Consider the following 7,126-nt stretch of genomic DNA (forward strand, 5'->3'; position numbering starts at 1 on the left):
ATTTTTACTATATTAATCCTGCCAATCCATGAGCATGGGAGATCTTTCCATCTTCTGAGGTCTTCTTCAATTTCTTTCCTCAGTGTCTTGAAGTTCTTATTGTACAGATCTTTTACTTGCTTGGTTAAAGTCACACCGAGGTACTTTATATTATTTGGGTCTATTATGAAGGGTGTCGTTTCCCTAATTTCTTTCTCGGCTTGTTTCTCTTTTGTATAGAGGAAGGCAACTGATTTATTTGAGTTAATTTTATACCCAGCCACTTTGCTGAAGTTGTTTATCACCTTTAGTAGTTCTCTGGTGGAACTTTTAGGATCACTTAAATATACTATCATGTCATCTGCAAATAGTGATATTTTGACCTCTTCTTTTCCGATCTGTGTCCCTTTGATCTCCTTTTGTTGTCTGATTGCTCTGGCTAGAACTTCAAGAACTATATTGAATAAGTAGGGAGAGAGTGGGCAGCCTTGTCTAGTTCCTGATTTTAGTGGGATTGCTTCAAGTTTCTCTCCATTTAGTTTAATGTTAGCAACTGGTTTGCTGTATATGGCTTTTACTATGTTTAGGTATGGGCCTTGAATTCCTATTCTTTCCAGGACTTTTATCATGAAGGGGTGTTGAATTTTGTCAAATGCTTTCTCAGCATCTAATGAAATGATCATGTGGTTCTGTTCTTTCAGTTTGTTTATATAATGGATCACGTTGATGGTTTTCCGTATATTAAACCATCCCTGCATGCCTGGGATGAAGCCTACTTGATCATGGTGGATGATTGTTTTGATGTGCTCTTGAATTCGGTTTGCCAGAATTTTATTGAGTATTTTTGCGTCGATATTCATAAGGGAAATTGGTCTGAAGTTCTCTTTCTTTGTTGGGTCTTTGTGTGGTTTATGTACAAGAGTAATTGTGGCTTCGTAGAAGGAATTCGGTAGTGCTCCATCTGTTTCAATTTTGTGGAATAGTTTGGATAATATTGGTATGAGGTCTTCTATGAAGGTTTGATAGAATTCTGCACTAAACCCGTCTGGACCTGGGCTCTTTTTGGTTGGGAGACCTTTAATGACTGCTTCTATTTCCTTAGGAGTTATGGGGTTGTTTAACTGGTTTATCTGTTCCTGATTTAACTTCGATACCTGGTATCTGTCTAGGAAATTGTCCATTTCCTGAAGATTTTCAAATTTTGTTGAATATAGGTTTTTATAGTAAGATCTGATGATTTTTTGAATTTCCTCCGAATCTGTAGTTATGTCTCCCTTTTCATTTCTGATTTTGTTAATTTGGACACACTCTCTGTGTCCTCTCGTTAGTCTGGCTAAGGGTTTATCTATCTTGTTGATTTTCTCAAAGAACCAACTTTTGGTTCTGTTGATTCTTTCTATGGTCCTTTTTGTTTCTACTTGGTTGATTTCAGCTCTGAGTTTGATTATTTCCTGCCTTCTACTCCTCCTGGGTGTATTTGCTTCTTTTTGTTCTAGAGCTTTTAGGTGTGCTGTCAAGCTGCTGACATATGCTCTTTCCTGTTTCTTTCTGCAGGCACTCAGCGCTATGAGTTTTCCTCTTAGCACAGCTTTCATTGTGTCCCATAAGTTTGAGTATGTTGTATCTTCATTTTCATTAAATTCTAAAAAGTTTTTAATTTCTTTCTTTATTTCTTCCTTGACCAGGTTATCATTGAGTAGAGCATTGTTCAATTTCCACGTATATGTGGGCATTCCTCCCTTATTGTTATTGAAGACCAGTTTTAGGCCATGGTGGTCCGATAGCACGCATGGGATTATTTCTATCTTTCTGTACCTGTTGAGGCCCGTTTTTTGACCAATTATATGGTCAATTTTGGAGAAAGTACCATGAGGAGCTGAGAAGAAGGTATATCCTTTTGCTTTAGGATAGAATGTTCTATAAATATCCGTTAAGTCCATTTGGCTCATGACTTCTCTTAGTCTGTCTACATCACTGTTTAATTTCTGTTTCCATGATCTGTCCATTGATGAGAGTGGGGTGTTGAAATCTCCCACTATTATTGTGTGAGGTGCAATGTGTGTTTTGAGCTTTAGTAAGGTTTCTTTTACGTATGTAGGTGCCCTTGTATTTGGGGCATAGATATTTAGGATTGAGAGTTCATCTTGGTTGATTTTTCCTTTGATGAATATGAAGTGTCCTTCCTTATCTTTTTTTTTTTTGATGACTTTTAGTTGGAAATTGATTTTATTTGACATTAGAATGGCTACTCCAGCTTGCTTCTTCTGACCATTTGCTTGGAAAGTTGTTTTCCAGCCTTTCACTCTGAGGTAGTGTCTGTCTTTGTCTCTGAGGTGTGTTTCCTGTAGGCAGCAGAATGCAGGGTCCTCGTTGCGTATCCAGTCTGTTAATCTATGTCTTTTTATTGGGGAGTTGAGGCCATTGACATTGAGAGATATTAAGGAATAGTGATTCTTGCTTCATGTTATATTCATATTTGGATGTGAGGTTATGTTTGTGTGCTTTCATTCTCTTTGTCTTGTTGCCAAGACGATTAGTTTCTTGCTTCTTCTAGGGTATAGCTTGCCTCCTCATGTTGGGCTTTACCATTTATTATCCTTTGTAGTGCTGGATTTGTAGAAAGATACTGTGCAAATTTGGTTTTGCCATGGAATATCTTGGTTTCTCCATCAATGTTAATTGAGAGCCTTGCTGGACACAGTAACCTGGGCTGGCATTTGTGTTCTCTTAGGGTCTGTATAACATCAGTCCAGGATCTTCTGGCCTTCATAGTTTCTGGCGAGAAGTCTGGTGTGATTCTGATAGGTCTCCCCTTATATGTTACTTGACCTTTTTCCCTTACTGCTTTTAATATTCTTTCTTTATTTTGTGCGTTTGGTGTTTTGACAATTATGTGACGGGAGGTGTTTCTTTTCTGGTCCAATCTATTTGGAGTTCTGTAGGCTTCTTGTATGTCTATGGGTATCTCTTTTTTTAGGTTAGGGAAGTTTTCTTCTATGATTTTGTTGAAGATATTTACTGGTCCTTTGAGCTGGGAGTCTTCACTCTCTTCTATACCTATTTTCCTTAGGTTTGATCCTCTCATTGAGTCCTGGATTTCCTGTATGTTTTGGACCAGTAGCTTTTTCCGCTTTACATTATCTTTGACAGTTGAGTCAATGATTTCTATGGAATCTTCTGCTCCTGAGATTCTCTCTTCCATCTCTTGTATTCTGTTGGTGAAGCTTGTATCTACAGCTCCTTGTCTCTTCTTTTGGTTTTCTATATCCAGGGTTGTTTCCATGTGTTCTTTCTTGATTGCTTCTATTTCCATTTTTAATTCCTTCAACTGTTTGATTGTGTTTTCCTGGAATTCTTTCAGGGATTTTTGTGATTCCTCTCTATAGGCTTCTACTTGTTTATTTATGTTTTCCTGGAATTCTTTCAGGGATTTTTGCGATTCCTCTCTGTAGGCTTCTACTTGTTTATGAATGTTTTCCTGTGCTTCCCTAAGTGTGTTCATGTCTTTCTTGAAGTCCTCCAGCATCATGATCAAATATGATTTTGAAACTAGATCTTGCTTTTCTGGTGTGTTTGGATATTCCATGTTTGTTTTGGTGGGAGAATTGGGCTCCGATGATGGCATGTAGTCTTGGTTTCTGTTGCTTGGGTTCCTGCGCTTGCCTCTCGCCATCAGATTATCTCTAGTGTTACCTTGTTCTGCTATTTCTGACAGTGGCTAGACTGTCCTATAAGCCTGTGTGTCAGGAGTGCTGCAGACCTGTTTTCCTGTTTTCTTTCAGTCAGTTATGGGGACAGAGTGTTCTGCTTTCGGGCGTGTAGTTTTTCCTCTCTACAGGTCTTCAGCTGTTCCTGTGGGCCTGTGTCTTGAGTTCACCAGGCAGCTTTCTTGCAGCAGAAAAGTTGGTCTTACCTGTGGTCCCGAGGCTCAAGTTTGCTCGTGGGGTGCTGCCCAGGGGCTCTCTGCAGCGGCAGCAACCAGGAAGACCTGTGCCGCCCCTTCCGGGAGCTTCAGTGCACCAGGGTTCCAGATGGTCTTTGGCTTTTTCCTCTGGCTTCCGAGATGTGTGTGCAGGGAGCAGTCTCTTCTGGTTTCCCAGGCTTGTCTGCCTCTCTGAAGGTTTAGCTCTCCCTCCCACGGGATTTGGGTGCAGAGAACTGTCCATCTGGTCTGTTTCCCTCAGGGTCAGGCGGTGTCTCTGGCAGGGGTCCTGTCGCTCCTGGGCCCTCCCCCACGGGAGCCCAGAGGCCCCATACAGTTTCCTCTTGGGCCAGGGATGTGGGCAGGGGTGAGCAGTGCTGGTGGTCTCTTCCGCTCTGCAGCCTCAGGAGTGCCCAACTGACCAGGCGGTTGGGTCTCTCTCTCACCGGGTCTGGGAGCAGAGAGCTGCTGCCGTAAAACACTTTCTTAACCTCAGGTTTTTGTGGATTTGATTTTCCAATACTTCCAGGATACGCCTCAGACATTCTTCTGCTCTTTTACTCTTGGCAATGGCAACAGTAACATTTTCCCTTTTCCCTTTCCTTTTATTATTATTATTTTTTGTAGGTACCGTATAAGGATCCAGCCATATGTAATCAAGAACTTGGCAGTAAAACCAGTCTGTCAGTCTTATTCAGATTTCACCAGCTTAAAAAATAAGCCCAAATGATTTTTTGTGTGAATAAGAATTTTTTATCTCTATCCCAAGTTGCAGGATTCCATTTTTTATCAATTGATGTCCTTCCTTACTTTATCCAACCACAGATACCCTCCATGACTGGGACATTGTGATCTAGCCTCTTTGGTTGCAGGACCCCAAAAATCAATCATGTATCGACCAGAAATTGTTTTCTTTGCTAGCTAGCTTTCATAGTACATGGTACAACAACATAATTATTGTGTGGGCCTCTGGGGAGAAAAGATATCAGTGGGCCCTGCAGGCTACAATACTGGGTAGGATGCGATGAAACTCTGGCAAGACAGTTTATGATGTAACCGACTGCTCTCTTAGTTATATTTGGACTTGCTCTAGAAGAGGGAAATCATCAATAATACTGCACAGAGAGGCCTTCTGTGGGAGACTTAAGTCTCCCCTTCACGGTGGTCCTTGAGGAAGAAGATAGCCCTTGCTCGCCAAACTGTTTTCCTAGTGGAAAGTGGGGTGTTTTGATCACATGATCCAGGACAGGAACAGGAGCAGATTCAAATTTCTACCATTCTCAATTATGAGAATTGCTGGGGTTCATTAATTTGCTTGACCTTACCAGTTTTTCTGTCTGGTGATATGGTTCTACTTGCCCCACAAACATGGTGTCATATTGTTTTTACAGCCAGTTCTGTGAGAACTGTATTTAATGAGGATACATCTAATGAAAGATCTGTTCATTCTTAGTGAGTGGAACTACTCAGGGTGATGTAGTGGTCCATTTCTGTTATTATTCATTTGAAGCCATAACATGGACCCCATCAAGACTGGACCTTAGTGGATGGATGACAGGAAAAGTACAAAATAAGGTTCACCAGCCTAACTCTAGTGGATGTGGACAGGGGTTGGGGAAGCTATAGTTGAGAGTAGTGGAGAAGTATTAAAAATATATTTGTGCTGGGTGGTGGTGGCACATGTCTTTAATCCCAACACTTCGGAGGCAGAGACAGGAGCATCTTTGTGAGTCCAAGGCCAGCCTGGTCTGCAGAGTGAGTTCCAGGACTGCCAGGGCTACAGAGAAAAACCTTGTGTCGAAAAGGAAGCAAACAAACAAAACAAAACAAACAAACAAACAGCCCCCTCCAAAAAAACCATCAGAAAAACAAAACCCAAATCTAAAAACCAAAAAATCAAGACCTCTAATTGTATCTTCTATAACTTTGCTTTATAGTAAATAACTTACAATGTTTTCAAAATAGTAAACAGAAATTGGAAGGAGATACAGTCCAATGGTAGACCACTTGCTTGGCATGCATGAGGCACTAAATTTGATTGCCAGCACAGCAGAACAAAATGTTCTCTGGAGCCTGGCAAGGTGATTTATACCTATAATTCTAGCCTTCGCACCCCAAGGTAGGAGGATAGAGATTGAGGCCTGTCTAGGCTACCATAGCAAATTCTTGGCTGGTTTAGGCTCCACCGCAAAACCAGATCTTAAAGAAAAAAAAACCCATGCGAAACCAAAAGAAGAACCATTTTCTGGTCGCATGGAAGCCAAGCTAAACCATAAAACAAAATAAACAAAAAGGAAAGTGGTATAAGAACCAAATAGCATGTAAACAGGGAGGGAAGGAGTTTTCTGTTCCTGTTCAACTTCTACATGTTTTTCTGAGAGACTGGAATATACGGACTGTTAGTATAGTGTATAAACCCTAACTTCGGGAGCTCATAACTATTTTAAGTGGCATATGCTGTTTTGAGCATTACAATGATGATAATAATGTGAGTTACAATTTCTTCAGCAGATTTCAATAGGAAGGTTGAAGGATTTTTGAGCTCTAGGTGCAAATTCCATGACAGAGCTATTTTGGGGAGTACAAACGAAGGGAAAATGAGGCCCATTATGCACGGGGAGCTGCAGTTGCTAAGGAATATTTGATTAATTCTCATTCCAGCTGATGCAGCAGCTTCATGGTTGAACTGACACTGATAGTTTGAGGGCGTGTTCTTGGAACAAATATACACTCGGTAACTCACTGCACCAAATAATGATGGTCCAATGAGGCACAAAAAACAAAACAAAACAAACAAACAAACAAACAAAAAACCCCCAAACAAAACAAAACAAAACAAAAAATAAGACAGTGGGGCTGGAGAGATGGCTCAGCAGTCAAGAGCACTGACTGCTCTTCCAGAGGTCCTGAGTTCAATTCCCAGCATCCACATGGTGGCTCACAACCTTCTGTAAAGAGATCTGATGCCCTCCTCTGGTGTGTCTGAAGATAGCTGCACTGTACTCATTTACATAAACCCCCAAGACATAAGTGTTCTTTCTTCAGACTGGCAAGACTTCTGTGGTTATGTAGCTAAAGGGGACAGTGGCATGAAGTGTAAGGGTGGGCTTTGCTCAAGATGGAAATCCTACTGCTTCAGCAGTAACTCTTAGTTTTGGAAAGTTTTGTAGGACCACAGCAATTCAAGCTCTTGTTTCTGGAATTGGAGGAAATCCAAAGAAAAAG

Source organism: Rattus norvegicus, chromosome 14, assembly GCF_036323735.1.
Source record: "Rattus norvegicus strain BN/NHsdMcwi chromosome 14, GRCr8, whole genome shotgun sequence".
Taxonomy (NCBI): Eukaryota; Metazoa; Chordata; class Mammalia; order Rodentia; family Muridae; genus Rattus; species Rattus norvegicus.